Source organism: Amborella trichopoda, chromosome 5 (assembly GCF_054954075.1).
Source record: "Amborella trichopoda isolate Santa Cruz 75 chromosome 5, AtrichopodaSantaCruz75HAP2 v2.0, whole genome shotgun sequence".
Lineage (NCBI taxonomy): Eukaryota > Viridiplantae > Streptophyta > Magnoliopsida > Amborellales > Amborellaceae > Amborella > Amborella trichopoda.
The window spans coordinates 44,198,566-44,204,831 of NC_142340.1; positions in this window are offsets into that span (position 1 = coordinate 44,198,566).

Here is a 6,266-nt window from a genome sequence, read left to right on the forward strand (position 1 = left end):
ATATAGGGTTGACATCTTAAATTGTAGATTAAGGTGCACCTCAAAACTCCATTAGAAATGGTTGTTTTGATATTGGAAAATATTTATTTGATCATCTCGACATTATGATGTATATATAAAAAATTAAAATTTCAACTCTTAAAAATAGTACATCTTGTAACATATTATCTGGACTGTCCATTTTCAAATATTTTCATGTTTTTATAGATCTGTTTGATTTGAACCATTTTTAAAGTTGTGTTGAATGAGATGACTGACTGTATTAAAAGTGACAAAAGAAGTTTTAAGAGAAGCTAGAAGCAAAAAAATTCAATAAGGAAACTTGGTGGTAGAGTATTGAGGTTTAGAAGGCCATTAGTGAAAAACGATCATGTTATAAAACTTGGAGTATAATAAAAATGATCAAAACTTAGAAGAATATAAAAATGCTAAAGAAATAGCAAGTAAGACTAAATTTAAGGCATATGATAATTTATACACTAAACTGGGAATAATAAAAGGTGAAAAAATGTCTTCAAATTAACAAAAGATAAGAAAAAAAGTATAGGGATCTATACCATATTAAATGCATTAAGAGTGAGAATCAAAGGGTCTTGATGAACAATGAAGAAGTCAACGAAAAGTGGAGAGTTTATTTTTTAAAATTATTAAATGTAGAACGCAATGAAAATATAGCGATAGAAGAAACCGTTGGCATAAATAAGGGGCGGAGGTCATAGATACTTCCATAGGATTACGATATCAGGAGTGAAGGAAGCTTTAAAAATGATGAAAATAGGAAAGGCTTTAGGACCATATGGTATCCTGATAGATGTTTGAAAGTGCATGGGAGATATTAGCATTGATTAGTTGACCAAGTTGTTCAACAAGGTGTTGAGAACAAATAAAATATCAAACGAATAGATGAAAAGTATTGTGGTACCTATTTATAAGAATAAAAGAGACATACAAAATTGCACGAACTACTAAGGGATCAAATCTATATTATGAAGCTCTGGGAGAAAATGATTGAGCAATAATTAAGGCATGAAATTAGTGAAACAGAAAACCAATTTGACTTTATGCTATAGAGGTCACCAACCAAGGCTATTTCCCTACTTAGACAACTAATTGAGAAGTTTAGGGCGAAGGGAAAAGACATCCACATGGTCTTGTCTTTATTGATCTAGAGAAATCTTATGATATAGTACTTTAAGATTTGATTTGATGGGTGTTGGAAAAAAATAAGTCTTCAGACACTATATTAACTTGGTAAGAGATATGTACGATGGAGCGCTAATTAGTGTTCGAATAACTAGTAGAGAGACGAGTGAGTTTTCAGTGGCAATAGATTTATATCAAGGGTGGGCATTGATCTCATACCTCTTTGCCTTAGTTATGGATGACTTAACTAGGCCCTTACAAGATGAGCTATTTGTGGTACATGTTGTTCGCATATGACATAGTCTTAATCGATGAGACCTAAAACAGCATCAACACACAGTTAGAATTTTCGAGGGGTGCTCTAAATCTAAATATTTTAAACGTAGTTGGACTAAGACAGAGTATATAGAATGCAAGTTTAATTATAATAAAAGTAGAAACGATGAATTAGTTAATATTGATGGCTAGGATATACCAAAAAAAATGCACATTCGATATATTGGGTTGATAATCAGGGAAAATAAATAGATTGAAGAAGAAGTTGCACAGAGAATTAGAACTGGGTGGGTAAATTAAAGATATACAACCAGAATATTATGCGATCAGTGCATACTAATGAAGCTTAAGGAGAAGTTCTATAAAATAGCTGTGAGACTAGCTTTGCGCTGTGGGGCGGAATATTGGGCAGTCAAAAAATAATATACCCAAAGAATGAGTGTAGTGGAGATAAAGATATTGAGATGGATGAGTGGAAAGACGACAAGGGATATAATTCGAAATAAATACAGTCAAAAAAAATTTAGGTATGGTACCAATAGGTGATAAGATGAGAGAGTAAACTTAGGTGGGCTGGCCATGTGTGGTGCAAATTGAATACACATGTATGTTAGGAGGTACGAGTAAGTTCAAGTGGAAGGCTAAAAAATGACAAGGGATAGGTTTGAAAGGACATATTTTGAAATAATGACAACATATATAAGGATTTATGATCTTACTAAGGGTATGACTTTTAATAGAGCAGAATAACATATTGAAATTCGTATAACTGACCTCAACTACTTAAAAAAACCTTTGAAGATGAGGAGATGCAAATAGATTCTCGGATCATACTAAAAATTTTCAACACCAAAACAAAGTTCTAAAGCGCACCTTACTTTGATTGTTTAATGTTCCAACTTTATTAAGACCTCACTCATTTTTAAAGATGTATTCGAGTCGAATATCAAAAGACGAACCTTTAATGTCCATTGAGATCTTTTTTTTTATCACTCCCTAATTTTACAAAAAGTTTTGTGGCATTTACCCTAAATTATGGACGCGTGAACCAAGAATATCCTCCCATAAAGCCACCCAAAAATAATAATTATAAAAAAATGAGAGTAAACATGAAAGACAAGAAGATGAGAGTCAAAATAATCCTTTTTTAATAATGTTAGTGACAAACATGTCATGAAGTAAAAATAGGTCAGAGTGCAAAAAATATAAAAAAAAAAGAGAGAAAAGGCAGGAAGCAAATATGTTATCTTTGTTTAGCATTTCATTGGTGGTTTGTATTATTTATTATTCTTTTGGTGTGCTTGGGTTATCAATTATCACAATCAGCATGATCACCATCAAAGTGGATTCCATTTGAAACATTGCATCCTTCCTTCAATTGCTTAAAATTCTAGAGTCTTCTATGCCACCCTAATTCCCATTTTACAATTTTGCTCCTCATCATGACTAATTTCAATAAATAAAGAAAATTACCCTGGAGCCATTTGGAAAACCAAACGCGGTTTTGCCACAACAGTTAACCTTACATCTCTCTTTTCTCTCTCACATATGTTTTTCCTACAAAGTCAACCATGTATCTCTCTTTTTTAATTAAGCATTTCTTATTTGTGGTTTTTTAGTGTTTGAAACACTTGAAAAACACTCAAACACTAGAAATAAAACACAAAAGGGAAATGCTTAGTTAAAAGAGATGGATGGTTGACTTTGTAACAAAACATAGGATATGTTTAATTAAAAGAGAGAGACGTGTCAACGGGCCGGGTCCAGGTCGGGTGAACTTAGACCCGGACTTGAAATTATGACCCGGATCAGTCCAGACCCAAAAATAAAATATATATATTTAAATATTATGTTAAGTATATATATATAACTAAAATATATAATTATATTTATTTAAATATTAATTCAATATTATTAAATATTATATATTTAATATTATTTAAAAATAATAACACTATTTGGGTCGGGTTTGGGTTAGATCCATTTGGACCTGAACCTGAATAATGTTAGCGTCCAATATTTGGATTTGGACCCGACCCATAGGGTCCAATTTGTGGACCCATACCCAGAACCACGTCAGGTCCCAGATCGAGTCTATGTCCATTGCCACCCCTAAGTGTTTGATCACTCGAGCAACTCGCTGGGACTTGTATAAGTAACTCTCGTTCAGCCTGGTGAGTTTGAGTATCTTCGAGTTGGGTGGTCAATTCATGGATATTAAAAACATTTAAAAAATTATAAAATATATAAAAAATAAAAAATTTATTTGTAATAATTTTTTTTATATTTTCTATCGAGTTGGTAAAGATGGAAAAGTGTTTTGGCCAATTTTTTCAAAATCTATTTTTTACTATTTTTTAAACCTTATTTAGATGTGTTTAATTTAATTTTACTTCAAAAAAATTCCTATTTTTTTATTTCAAGACTTTTTAACTTGGCTAGGACTCAGTCCTCGAGTCCGGTTCCCGTAACAATTTTTTCCGGTCCGGGTTTCATATCTCTCTCTCATATTTGACATGAACGTTGGTGGAGCGTCAAGCCCTACAAGAAGAAAGCGAAAAGGAACTGTTCAACTAGTTGCATGACGAAGCACTCTCCCACTTGCAATGATAATGTCGTTTGCTAAAATTGCCAAAGAAATCATTTTCCAAGAGATAAGTATAACGCAACTTGTCTATGAAAGAAACTCTAGCTTCACATGCCTAGATAACCATGAAATTTCCAAAACAACCCAAGTTGGGTTCGTGAGTAATCTCTCTCTCTAGCTGGTTCATGAATATCATGTACTCTCTCTAAGGGTGGCAATGGACCCGGATCTAACCGGGGTCCAGATCCAAATATTGGACCCAAACATTATTTGGGTCCGGGTTCATGTAGACCAAACCCAAATAGTGTTATTATATAAATAATACTTTAATATATAATATTTTAATGATATTTAAATAAAAATAATTATATATTTTAAATATTTAAATAATACATATATATATTTAATATTATATTATATATATATTTATTATTATTATTATTATTTTTTATTTTTTTATTTTTTTTGGGGGGTTAGGTCCAATTGGGTCCAGTCAGGTCCAGGTCCGGTTCCCATAACTTTTTGGGATCCAAGTCCGAGTCTGGTCGGACCCAAACCCGACCCAACCCGTTGCCACCTATCTCTCTCTAATTGAGGGGGATTCGCTTATTATGTGGGAGAAATGTAGTATCTCCCGAGCCCTAACTTTTGATTTTGAGAATGTGAAGTTTTGGATGGGAGATAGAGATCTCGGAGATAGAGATCTCCGAGGTAGTGATGGAGTATGGAGGGGGGTGGTAGGTGATGATCTTGGAGTTCATGAGGGTGACTTGAAGGACAATGTGATGATCACAATGAAGTTTGATCCAAGTGGTGGCCTCTTTCAGGATGCTCGGTTTCCTATTGTGGGGTCTTTTTCCCCTCTTACTAATATCATTGGGCTAAATGACTGGGCTAGAAGATGTTGGAATCTGTCTTATGCTCCTAAAGTTAAGATATTAGGAGATAATAAGATTGTATTCTATCTTTAATCCCAAAATGATGCGATGGTTGCTCTGGTTAATTGTTTTGTTCGCATTTTTTGGAAGTTGATGTCTTTGGATCAGTGGAAAGCTTCTTCCCACTGCTCTTATTTACCAAAAGAGAGCATTTGGATTCGTATGGTTGGTATTCCTTTTCATGCTTGCTCAGTTGAAAATATTCGTACGATTGCGAATTACTGTGAGTTTTGTGACATTGATATGAAGAGCCTCTCTGGCCCTGATCTTCGTATGATCCGAGTGCGTATTTGCGGGGGATCCCTCTCCCTAAGTATGTATGGATGATTATTGATCACGATAACTTTCTTCAGAAGGTAGTTTGCTGCATCAGGAAAAGATTGTCTCTGTTGCTGATGATCCCCAGGGGTAATGGACGATGGTTTCCCATCATAAAAAAAAGGTTAACAATAGGAAGGTTGTAACGGGATGGAATTTTCTAGCGGCCATGCAACGGAAAGGCATTTAGACGCCTTTTAGGCAATCCGTTATGAATGGAAGGTTTTAAAATTTTAAAATTTAAAAACACTGGATTTCAGTGAGCCATTTCAAAGATGGTCCGACCCATTCTAAGGAGGAGGTTACTAAGAATTTGGAAGGACTACAATCAAGTGATGGTCGTGCGGGTTCACTTGTGGCTTGTAATCTGTTGAATGACGGCAAATCTTTGAGTGATGAGATGGAGGCACAAAATTCAGGGAAGAAGGTTGAGGTGGAGAGAGTTCTCAAAGAGGTGCCCATTATATCCATAAGGCAATCTTTACTTTCCTTGTTCCCTAGGATTCCCCTGTTGAAAGGAGATTTTCAACCTGCTAAGGCGGCTAATGAAGAGGCGGTTCACCAATAGAATTCCTTCTTGCTTCTTTCGGCGTTGATTCTGTTAGCTTTCCAGAGAGCTCAACGGTAATTTCTAAAGGGTTGTTAGCCTTATTGCTCAGGATGTACCCGTTGTGGTATCACAGGGCCTCATATAGAACAGGGGTATGTCCTCTCCCTACTTTTGATCCTTTGCTGGTGAAACCGTTTGCCATTATTCCTATGGAGGATGAAGATGATGCTCTGCTGGTCGATGGATTCGCTCACCATATTGTAGTTGCGGATGGGGTAGTGGCTGATACTCGAGATATGCGGAACGATACTCATGGTAATCTAGCGATGGTTGAGGTTGAGGAACCCCCACCACTAAACATCTTCCAGGAAGCCCATCCTCTTCTGCTTTAGTTTACTACTGCTCCGTCCGTTATGGACATGATGCCTGGGGATGGCGAGCCACATCAAACTTC